The sequence below is a fragment of the Portunus trituberculatus genome, chromosome 11 (genome assembly GCF_017591435.1).
Source record: "Portunus trituberculatus isolate SZX2019 chromosome 11, ASM1759143v1, whole genome shotgun sequence".
NCBI lineage: Eukaryota > Metazoa > Arthropoda > Malacostraca > Decapoda > Portunidae > Portunus > Portunus trituberculatus.
In genome coordinates, this window is record NC_059265.1 from 2,478,150 (window position 1) to 2,490,649 (window position 12,500).

At 39.3% G+C, this 12,500-nt stretch overlaps 2 protein-coding genes and 1 long non-coding RNA gene across 4 annotated transcripts in view; 1 reads left to right on the forward strand and 2 right to left on the reverse strand.

Moving 5' to 3' along the window:
- The window catches only part of LOC123502281, a 409,114-nt gene that overhangs the window by 368,652 nt on the left and 27,962 nt on the right, over positions 1 to 12,500 (reverse strand). The gene's annotated exons all lie outside the window — the stretch shown is intronic.
- The window catches only part of LOC123502275, a 487,861-nt gene that overhangs the window by 305,187 nt on the left and 170,174 nt on the right, over positions 1 to 12,500 (forward strand). The gene's annotated exons all lie outside the window — the stretch shown is intronic.
- Positions 9,755 to 12,500, reverse strand: part of LOC123502341 — a 4,286-nt gene continuing 1,540 nt past the window's right edge. Inside the window, exon 2 of the long non-coding RNA XR_006673958.1 lies at positions 9,755 to 10,213. This is a non-coding gene — a long non-coding RNA (uncharacterized LOC123502341). The remainder of the gene's footprint in view (positions 10,214 to 12,500) is intronic.

The following is a 12,500-nucleotide window of genomic DNA, read 5'->3' on the forward strand; positions in this document are numbered from 1 at the left end:
TCTCTCTCTCTCTCTCTCTCTCTCTCTCTCTCTCTCTCTCTCTCTCTCTCTCTCTCTCTCTCTCTCTCTCTCTCTCTCTCTCTCTCTCTCTCTCTCTCTCTCTCTCTCTCTCTCTCCTCCTCCTCCTCCTCCTCCTCCTCCTCCTCCTCCTCCTCCTCCTCCTCCTCCTCCTCCTCCTCCTCCTCCTCCTCCTCCTCCTCCTCCTCCTCCTGTACTAATACTATTACTATTATTACTATCCCATTGTGACCTGTGTGACCTCTGATCTTTTGCCACAGGACTCCCTGGACTGCGACTTCACTGTGACCCGAGAGGAGGTGGCCACTCAAAGCTGAGGTCACACGGCTTCCTTCCTTATGCAGGTCAGTGGTGTGGTGTGTGGTGTGAAGTGTGGTTAGGTTAGGTTGGGCTGGATAAGATTTTGAGGACATTTTTGAGGCAGTTTGGCATGTTTGATGGGTATTTTAAAATAGTTTGGCATGTTTTAAGGGCATTTTAGACAGTTTGGCATGTTCTAAGGGCATTTTAGACAGTTTGGTATGTTTTGAGGACATTTTAGACAGTTTGGCATGTTTTGAGGGTATTGTAAGACAGTTTAGAGGCCATGTTAAGACAGTTTGGTATGTTTTGAGGACATTTTGTTACAATTTGGCAGGTTTTGAGGGCAATTTATAACAGTTTGGCTGGTTTTGAGGGTATATTAAGACAATTTGGGAGGTTTTAAGGAAATTGAAGATAGTTTGGCAGGTTTCAAGGCCATTTTAAGACAGTTTGGCAGATTTTGAGTGCAATTTAAGACAGTTTGGCAGGTTATGAGGATATATTAAGAGTTTGACATATTTGAGGGCATATTGAGACAGTTTGGCATGTTTTAAGGGCATTTTAAGACAGTTTGTTTGGTTGAGTTGCGTTCAGTTCAGTTTACAACATAGTGAAGGTGACTCAATGTAAACAGTGCATCTCTCATTACAGGAAAGTCAAGCCAAGCCAAGACAAGCCACGCCACAACACAACACAAGCCTTCTACAACACCTACAGCCATCAGCAACACCCAGGGTACAAGACAACACCTAAGCCATGAAGAAGAGTTAGGATAGATTAGCAGTTTGTCATGTTTTTTTTTTTTTTTTTCTTTTAAGGACATTTTAAGACAGTTTGGCATGTTTTTATGGTATTTTAAGATTATTTGGCATGTTTTTGATGGCATTTGAAGAAAGTTTGGCTGTGATAATACCATTTTATTGACATTAGGAAGGGTGTATGGAGGTGACAATATCAATGGGCACAGTTTTCACTATTTTAATCCCCACATGAGTTTGTGAAGCAAGTGTTGGATTCTCAGGACAAAGATGCAGTGTGCTTGTTAAGAGATTCACTCAGCGCTCACTCAATCATTCACTTACTGAGCTCAGAGGAATGAAGAATGTGCATTGTTGCTGCTTGTGTGTCAGTCAAAGGGCTATATTCACAAACAATTTACTCTCACCACGACTGCTTTCCAAGGCCACAGAGATGACTGGCAGGGTTTTCAAGAGTGTTTCTCCAGTTAATAATGTAGAAATGTAGTCACTCTGCCTCTAGAACCATAAAACACGATTAAAAACGCTTTATTCTCCACCATGACTATTTTCCAAGGCCAGAAATGATTGGCAGGGTTTTCAAGAATGTTTCTCCAGTTAATATTGTAAAAATCTTGTCATTCTGCCTTCTCTCTCTCTCTCTCTCTCTCTCTCTCTTTCTCTCTCTCTCTCTCTCTCTCTCTCTCTCTCTCTCTCTCTCTCTCTCTCTCTCTCTCTCTCTCTCTTTATTATTGAAAGAGTTGGTTTGTAAGATTGTGTCACTTCAAAACCAAACATTTTCATCTTTGAATATTTGTTAACTTGAAAAATTGTTTAAGAATATTTTGTGAAGTTGAAAATTTGTTCAGATTTCCACAGTGAAGACTGGCCATTAATCCTCTGATGTTTATGGATCTTTGTTAATGGCAATGAAATGGTCTAATGGTACACAAATCTCAAGATAAAAATGTGTCCCAGTACTGAAGGGGTTAAATAGTGAAGACTGTGGCCATTGATCGTGTCACCTCCATAGACCCTTGCTAATGTGAATAAAATGGTCTAATGGTACACGAATGTCAAGGTAAAATGTGTCCTAGTACTGAAGGGGTAAAAATAGTGGAGATTGTGGCCATTAATCTTCTGCCTTCTTTAGACCTTTCCAAGTGTCAATAAAATGGTCTAATGGTATCCAGATCTCAAGGTAGAAATGTGTCCCATTACTGAAGGGGTTAAAATAGTGAAGACTGTGGCTATCATTCTTCTGCCCTCTATAGACCTTTCCTAATGTCAATAATATGTCTAATGGTACACAAATCTCAAGGTAAAAATGTGTCTCAGTATTGAAGGGGTTAAGATAGTGAAGAATGTGGCCATTAGTCTTTTGACGTCTATAGATCTTTTCTACTGTCAATAACATGGTCTAATGGTACACAAATCTCAAGATGTCCCAGTATTGAAGGGGTTAAAATAATGAAGAATGTGGCCATTAATCTTCTGACCTCTGTAGATGTTTCCTAATGTCAATAAAATGGTCTAATGGTACACAAATGTTAAGGTAAAAATTTGTCCCAGTACTGATGGCGTAAAAATGGTGAAGACTGTGGCCATTAATCTTCTGATGTCTATAAGCTTTTCCTTATGTCAATAAAATTGTCTAATGGTACACAGATCTCAGGGTAAAAATGTGTCTCAATACTGAAGGGGTTGAAATAGTGAAGACTGTGGCCATTAATCTTGTGATCTCCATACACCTCTCCTAATGTCAATAAAATGGTCTTAATGGTACACAAATCTCAAGGTAAAAATGTCTCCTAGTACTGAAGGGGTTAAAATAGGGAAAAGACTGGCCATTAACCTTGTGACCTCCATAGACCCTTGCTAATGTCAATAAAATGGTCTAATGGTACACAAATGTTAAGGTAAAAATTTGTCCCAGTACTGAAGGAGTTAAGATAGTGAAGATTATAGCCATTATTCTTGTGCCCTCCATAGACCCTTCTTAAAGTGAATAAAATGGTCTAATGGTACACAGATCTCAAGGTAAAATGTGTCCCAGTACTGAAGGGGTTAACATGCCACATTATCCCTTACACAGAATGATTATTTAGGTTACAACTTTGCCCACTAAGACTAAGGTAACAGTAATTGTAATGGGAGGCACTGCAAGGTTTTCTTCATTTTCAGAATTCTTATTTATTTATTTATTTTTCTGTCAGCTTTATTTCTCACCCAAAATTGTTAAGCTGCTCCCAAGGGATAATTTACCCCCAGTTTGGGAACCACTGTCTTGGAAGGTCTCATAAAAATACTGAATTTCTGTGGCAAGGTGCTGGAAATGTGTGTGTGTGTGTGTGTTTGGAAAGTTTTTGGGGTTGGGTTTTGAAATAAGTTTGTGTTTTATACTGTGAATTTGTTTATGTGAAGATTTTTGTGTTTTGAAGTGAGGTGAGGCTGTGTGGCAGTGTGCATTAGGATCTGGTGAAATGTGTGTATATGTGTGTGTGTGTGTGTGTGTAATTCACTGTTTGATCTGGTGCAGTCTCTGACGAGACAGCCAGACGTTACCCTACGGAACGAGCTCTGAGCTCATTATTTCCGATCTTGGGATAGGCCTGAGACCAGGCACACACCACACACCGGGACAACAAGGTCACAACTCCTCGATTTACATCCCGTACCTACTCACTGCTAGGTGAACAGGGGCTACACGTGAAAGGAGACACACCCAAGTATCTCCACCCGGCCGGGGAATCGAACCCCGGTCATCTGGCTTGTGAAGCCAGCGCTCTAACCACTGAGCTACCGGGCGTGTGTGTGTGTGTGTGTGTGTGTGGGAGTGGGCAAGATTGGTTGTGTTGTGTGTGTGTGTGTGTGTGTGTGTGTGTGTGTGTAATTTTTACAGGGCCTGGGCTTTATACTCGTGTGGCCCCATCTCCATATCTACAGTCTACACACATCCAACTTTCCTTTAAAACTATGCACACTCCTCGCTGACACCACCTCCTCACTCAGACCATTCCACACCTCCACACATCTCTGTGGGAAACTATATTTCTTCACATCTTTCAAGCATATTCCTTTTGGCTATCTTTATACTATGCGATCTCGTAGTTCTATTTAAATTTTCCTCTCTCAACATCATTTGCTCATTATCCACTTCATCCAAACTGCTCAACAGTTTATAAACCTGTATTAAATCTCCTCTTTCTCTTCTTTGTTCCAAGGTAAGCAAATTCATTTCTTTTAATCTTTCCTCAGGTCATTTCTGCCAATTCCGGAACCATTTTTGTTGCTATTCTCTGCAATCTCTCCAACTTCCTTATATGCTTCTTTTTATAAGGGGACCAAACCACCCCAGCATATTCCAATCTTGGTCTAATTACCGTACTAATTAATTTCTTCATCATATCTTTATCCATATAATGGAAGGCTAATCCAATATTTATAATCAAATTATATATTTCTCCAAACATCTTGTCAATATGAGCCTCAAACTGCCCATGGTCTTGTATTATCACTCTCAAATCCTTTTCCTTTTCCACCTTTTTCAACACTACTCCTTCACCCATCTTATATGACCCTCTTGGCCGTCTTCCACTCTTCCCCATCTCCATTACATGACTTTTGTTCAGATTAAATTCCATCTCCCACCTCTTGCTCCACTCCCAAATCCTATCTAGATCTGCCTGTTAAATTTCACAATCTTTTCACTCTTCACACACCTACACAATTTCGCATCATCCGCAAACAAATTAATATAACTGTTTACTCCTCTGGCATATCATTAATATAGACAAGGAAAAGTATAGGTGCCAGCACTGAACCTTGTGGGACTCCACTCTCCACCACCAACCAGTCCGACTTTGCATCCCTTATTACCGTTCTCATCTCCCTCCATCTCAAATAGTTTTCCATCCATTTTAACAATTTTCCTTCAGTCCTCCATAAATCTTTAATTTCCATAGCAGTCTCATGTGAGGTACCTTGTCAAAAGCTTTTTCAAATCCAAATATACACAGTCCATCCATCCTCTCTCTCTTGTATTTTGTCAACCACTCTCAAAATAAAAGCTCAGTAGATTTGTTACACATGACCTCCTTTCCTAAAGCCAAATTGATGATCCGATAATAACTTATGATCCTCCAAGAACCGTATCCAATATTTCTTTATCACCCTCTCACAAATCTTACCGACCACAATTGTTAGTGACACAGGTCTATAGTTAAGAGGCTCTTCCTTACTGCCTCCCTTATAAATGGGCACCACTTCAGCTCTTTTCCACTCCACCGGTACTTCCCGGTTTCTAATGAGCACCTTATAATATCATATAATGGATCAATCAATTCTTCTCTACATTCCTTCAATAATTTTCCTGAAACTTCGTCTGGTCCCATCGCTTTATCATCTTTAAGTTCCTCCAACATTTTATATAACTCCTTTTTAGGTATCTTAATGTCATCCATGTGCACATTTCCTTCTACATTTTGAGGCTTTACAAACATTGTTTCTTTAGTAAATACTTGTTGAAACCTATTATTTAGCAATTCCGCGATATTCCTAGGGTCATCTACTATCCCTTGCTCTCCTTTTAATCTTTCAATGGACTCTCTCTTTTAAGTTTACCATTTATGAACCTGTAAAACAATTTTGGATGTTCCTTACTCTTGTCTACAATATCTTTTTCAAATTTTCTTTCTTCCTCCCTCCTTACCCTCACATACTCATTTCTCGCCACTCTATAATTCTCCTTATTTAGTATATTCCTGTTCTTTTTCTATCTTTTCCAAGCCACATCTCTCATTTCTTTAGCCTTAACACAAGTTGCATTAAACCAATCCTTTCTTCCTTCCTCTCTCGGTTTATACTGTGATACAAATTTCATAACTCCTTCTTTATAATATTTCATAAAAATCTCATATTTTTTTTGCACTTCTCTGATTTGTAACATCTCCTCCCAATCTAATGTTCTAAAATAATTGTTCAAATTTTGTGTGTTCATCTTACTATAATTCAATCTACCACTCCTGTATGTCTCATCTCTCCTTCGCTGTGTTATTGCCATCTGCATCTCCATAACCACATGATCACTCTTCCCCAATGGACATTTATATTGTATATCCCCACATAGGTACACTTCTCGTGTTAACACCAAATCCAGTCTAGCGGGTTCATCATCTCCTCTATATCGAGTATTTTCTTTCACCCTCTGTTCCATCATATTTTCCATCATTAGATTAAGGAATCTCTCTCCCATGCTTCCTCTCCAACACCACTTACTAGATTTTCCCAATCCACTTCTTTACAATTAAAATCTCCTACTAGTATCACCTTTCTTTTTCCAGTTTCCACTTTGCAAACTCTGTAAAGTATCCTTGATCATATTGTCGTATTCCTTAATGTCCAAGAATTTGTTTTAGGAGGTACATAGGTCACCATGATTATTAATTCTTTTCCATCACTTTTTAACCTTATGCTTATCACTTCTGCATTGTTCTTCCCATACCAAACCTTATCCACATTTATCTCCTTCTTCGTCATAATCATAACTCCTCCTCCACCTTTACCCTCTCTATCCTTTCTCCATATATTATATTTATTATCCAAATTTACCTTTGTTTTTTCATGTAATTTTGTCTCCGTCAAACACACTATATCAGGCTTGCAATTCTAATCTACTTGACAGTATTCCATCTATATTAGTATACATTACGGTCCACCTACTGGTCCCTCTAGGGGTTCCTCTGCATTCCTTCTTTCCACATACCATTTTTTGACTCTCTCTCCTATAACTCTCCAAAAAAACTTTTCCTTTTCCTCTTCAGACTGTTCATTATTTTTTCTTCTTGCCTCTTCCAACGATTCAATATATCTTCTCTCTTCCTGTGTGTGTGTGTGTGTGTGTGTGTGTGTGTAAGGGTATGCTCACACTACAAGCAGAGCGGTCCGGTTAGGTGTTCACACAATAAGCAGAGCAGGGTGACCTACACAAGAATTCTGGGTGTCCTCTTAGCCACAGAGCAGGTCGGGCAGGCAACAATATGATAAAAAAAATAATAATAATAAATAAATAAATAGTGTCAAATTCCACAGTGTTTACCTGGAAGGACAACAAAAAATTTGACGATATATAAAGGAACGTGAAATTCTGTTGGTAAAGTCATTGTGTGTGTGTGTGTGTGTGTGGGGCTCACTGATCTGTACAGTGTGTTTTTTTCTCTCTCTCTCTCTCTTCCTTCTTTCTTTTATGTTTCCTCTTCTTCCTTTCATTTTTCCTCAAGGGATGGAACAGCTGTAGGAAATTAAGAAAAAAGTGTTTTCCTTTCATGTATAGGACCAGAATATCACTTCCTTCTCTCTTTTTCTCTCTCTTCCTTCGTTCTTTTATATTTTCTCTTCTTCCTTTCATTTTTCCTCAAGAGATGGAACAGCTGTAGGAAAAAGGAAAAGGGTTTGTGTTTTCCTTTCATATATAGGATCAGAATATCACTTCCTTTTCCTCTCTTCTTTTTTCTCTCTTTTTTTTTATTTCGTCAGTTTCCTTTCATTTTTCTTCAACGGATGGAACAGGTGTGGAAAAAAGAAAAGTGTTTTCCTTTCATGTATAGGACGAGAATATCACTTCATTCTCCTCTCTTTTTCTCTCTCTTTTCTTTCTTTCTTTCCTCTTCCTTTCATTTTTCCTCAAGGGAAGGAACAGCTGTAGAAAAAAAAAAAAGTGTGTTTTTGTTTCATGTCTAGGACCAGAATATCACAAAATCAGCTTTTCTCAGCAGACTATTAATATAAAGAGTCAAATTGTACCAGAACTATGCACAGTCTGGTCATTGATTGTCATTTTGTTGTCAGCAATAAAGGCTCACACTGGTGGACACCTTGGCCGTGGGTGGAGTCGTGGAGGGCCGCTGGCTTCCCACCCACAAAAAATGTGCCACAATAATTATTTTGCGTCTGTACGTCCAAAACAATGTCAAAATTATTGCCGCTAGCAACCACTCTGCCCACTCTGCTTGTAGTGTGAACTTACCCTTAGAGTGTGCTGTGTGGGTGTGTTTGTGCTTGTTAATCACTTTTTTGTGGTTTTTGAAAGGGTATGTTAAGTTTTTAGGAGGTGTGTGTGAGGTGAGGGTGTGTCAGGGTGTCAGGGGTGTATCAAGAGTGTATCTTAGTCTGCAGATTGCTTCTATGAATTCAGTACTGAGACACATTTTTACATTGAGATTTGTGTACTATTAGACCATTTTATTGACAATAGCAAGGATCTATGGTGGTCAGAAGATTAATGGCAACAGTCTTCACTATTTTAACCCCTTCAGTACTAGGACACATTTTTACCTTGAAATTTTTGTACCATTAGACCATTTTATTGACATTAGCAAGGGTGTATGGAGGGCACAAGATTAATGTGTGTGTGTTGTTTTTAAAATGTATTGTTTTCATGTATGTTATTACTATTTGATTGTTTATTTTGATTCTCTCTCTCTCTCTCTCTCTCTCTCTCTCTCTCTCTCTCTCTCTCTCTCTCTCTCTCTCTCTCTCTCTCTCTCTCTCTCTCTCTCTCTCTCTCTCTCTCTCTCTCTCTGATTGTTGAAACAGTTTGTTTGTAAGATTGTGTCACTTCAAAACCAAACATTTTTATCTTTGAATAATTGTTAACATGAAAGAATTGTTTTAAAATATTTTGTGAAGTTGAAAAGTGTTTTAAAATTTTGCAAATATGAAAATTTTGCAGTTTTTGAAGTTTTTTTATTAAGTTGAAAATTTTGTAGACTTTTCTGTATAGATTTTGCTCAGTTTTTATTTTAGTTGAATTGTATAAATTTGTGTAGACTTTTCTGTATAGATTTTGCTCAATTTTTTATACTAAGTTGAATCTGTATAGATTTTGCTCACTGTTTTTATACTAAGTTGAAAATTTGTGTAGACTTTTCACTGTATTCTTTGTATATATAAATTTTTTTTTTTTATTAAAATATTTGTAGACTTCCTGGCAATGTAATAATGTAAAGAATTGTTAAATAAAAGTCTAGGGAGACTCTTGCATTTAATTTTAACTCCAATATGGATCTGCCTAATCTCCGGAGACTCTTTCGAGTATTTTTGACTTAAGTACATTTTTAGGGCCATTTGTGGGGGTTTTTAGGTCCATTTTCTGCATTTTTAGGGCCATTTGGGGTGTTTTGGGGTCCATTTGGGAATTTCCTGCATTTCTTATGGGTTTTTTGGCCAGTAGTGCAGTATTTAGGGTCAGTTTGGGGGTTTTGGCTAGTTTTTTAACCATTTTCTGCTGGTTTTTGGCCAGTAGTGCAGTATTTAGGATCTGCTTTGGTTTTTTTTTTTTTTTGCTTTGACCATTTTTTGCCGTTTTTTGGCCAGGTATGCAATATTTTTTTGGACTTTTCCATAACTTTTCAAGGATAATGTCTTTTCTTAATTTACTCATTTTTTTTCACCCCCACATTTTAATATTTTCACATTAGCTCATCTCTCTCCATTTTCTTGTATTGCTATGATAAAAAAAAAGCATGAAATTAGTTAGCGTGTTTTTTATTTCTGGCCTGTTATTGTTTAGAGTGAGTGTGGGAGGTTGATGGAGGCAATATTGGTGTGTCAGACAGTGACCTAAGCCAGCCTGAGGCGACTACTGACTAGTCAGCCACAAATATTCCCAGGAAAGGAAATTCTCCAAAACAATAAAGATTTCTTCACAATTTATTATTCAATCATGACAACAGCTCCAGGTACAGTGACACCACCATAAGGAGGTGGTGGTGGTGGTGGCGGCGGCGGCAGGCGTTGAATGGCAGGTCTGCGATGAATCTTTCACTGGACGGAGCCGGCGGTAGTGGTGGTGTAGCAGGTGTCTGGTGGCAGGGGGGTGGGTGGCCGGAGTTGGTAGGGTGATGGGGAGAGGGTCAGTGAACGCGCCGTCATCCACTCAACAAACTATTCTCCCTTAGCAGCAGCAGCAGCAGCAGCAGCAGCGGCGGGTGCGGGGGCGGCGACCATCACAGTGCGCGATGCAAGGCAGAGTCCTTCCCTGATCTTGAAACGGTGGCGGAGGCAGAGGGGTTAGTAGTGGGCGTTGTCAGTGAAGACAGTGCAAGGTACACAAGGCTCATTACCGCTGTGGAGTCAGGCCTTTGGATCGTCAACTCCTGTAATGGACAAAAATGAACAAAAAAATGAACTTGTTCACTAATTATCCCTACAGCTAACAGGCAACATTGCCCTAAACACTCCTTCACTGCCTCAATCAGCCTTTCACTCTTCATTCTACGTATTCTTGATACTACCACCACCACCCACCCAACCACCACCACCACCACTACTACCACAAATCGAACATGAACATTAGTATCCGAGTTTACCAATTACCTACATCACTCTTGAACCTCTTAAACATCTACGCCCGCTTACCACTAAGAACTAATTTCAAGAATATATCCCCAAACTTACCGTTATACTACCACATCTCGTTTCTAATGCACGTACCTTGAAACACCAGCCCCGTTACGTTAAGAAATCCTGTCCACTCATTCTTTTCGCAGAGGTAGCCATTGTATAACAAGGGAACCACAACGACTTACCCGAAATATTTTAGCCTCAAATACAACTTACTTAAGGAGTTCTATAGTAACGCGACACGTTTAATCTCTTCAGCACCAAGACGCTTTTTCATATTCCTTCCGTTAGTACTTTATCTTATACAACTTCAGAAACTTACGCGAGGAATTAAAATAGTGAAGACACAGGCCATTAACCTTGTGACATCTATACACGCTTTGTAACAATAGAATTATCTAATCGTACACACGTCTCAAGGTGAAAATGCGTCACAGTACTGAAGAGGATAACTAATTCTTCCTTCCTACACAACTACAATGACCACGAAAACACTTCACTTGCCACGGTCATTACCCAAATCTATTCTGAACCCGTTACTCTAACCGCACTAGTAAATGAATGACCAAGTAAATTTAACACTCATACGTAGCGATGGTTCCGGATACATCCTACATAGACACGCAGACACCGTATAGTTAACCTTCCATTAGACACAGTATACGTAGCGATGGTTCCCGATACATCTTAGTTACATACAAGCAGACAGACACCGTATAGTTAACCTTCCATTAGACACAGTGCACATCCTACACATATCCTGTTATCCTTTTATCAGTCAAAATTCCTAACAACCCTCTATTGACTGACTAACAACTTCCTTCCTATCATCACAGCAAGTCAACGCACACTATTTATTTACATACACCACCAATCTCTCCGCTGTGCTGTGCTGTGCTGTGCTGTGCATCAAGCTTCCCGTTGCTATTACCACCGTTGCTGCACGTCACGCCCAACGCCAAGACACACACGGCCACTGGGCTGCGTAGACTCGAGGGGTCGGTGGTGGCGTGGAGACTGAAAGATGTAGCGGGCGTGGTGTCTGAAGTACTACTGCTCTCACTGCCATCCTGAGCTACTGATCTTGCTTCGTTCTCGTCTACCCTCCCCCCCAAAAAAAAAAAAAAAAAAACCTGCCGATAAGGAAAGAGCAATTTGAGGCCAAACGAACATTATGAAACGCTGCCGGTGAACCGAACCACTGGTCCACCACCTGGATATAAACTAGCCACGCTCTTTAACGCCTTCCAAACCAACCGTTATTACACAAACTCAATTGCATATGTTTGTTTTATCAATCATTCTTATCTTCCGTGTAGTATTTAGAATAATACAGGATTTTTTTAAATTTTGTTGTAACATTTTGAAGCTTCCTTCGTTGTAAATGATTATGATAGATAATAATCTCTCTCTCTCTCTCTCTCTCTCTCTCTCTCTCTCTCTCTCTCTCTAAGTAAACCCTACCTGTAAATCAACGAATAAAGATAAAAGAAAACGTATCATTAACGGGAAATTGATTATAATAGGTAATAATAATTCTCTCTCTCTCTCTCTCTCTCTCTCTCTCTCTCTCTCTCTCTCTCTCTCTCCAAGTGAACCATGCCTGCAAATCAACTAATCAATATTAAAAAAATGAAGAGTAAAAACGTATCATGAACGGATCACTTTTCTAAGGAAGCTTGAGTTGAATTGAGTTGTAATGACTGAGACGGAGGGAGGTGGAGAAGGAATTAGGAGGCAAACTAGTGGTGGCTCACACGAGTGAATGGATAGCTAACCCTTTCAGTACCGTGACACATTACGATATCCATGCTATATGCTTACTACTGGGTGATTTTATACAGCTTCACAAACTTACATAGGGATTAATATAGTGAAGACTATGGCCATTAACGAGAGAGAAAAAACTGGCGGAGAATACTGAAAACGTCTCATTTCATAGGGAGTGTTCATATTGTTCTAATGTAATGATGTGTGAAGGTTCCAATTTTGATTAGTAGAAGTAAATGACAGAGCCAGGATGTTCAGCGTAGCGTCTAT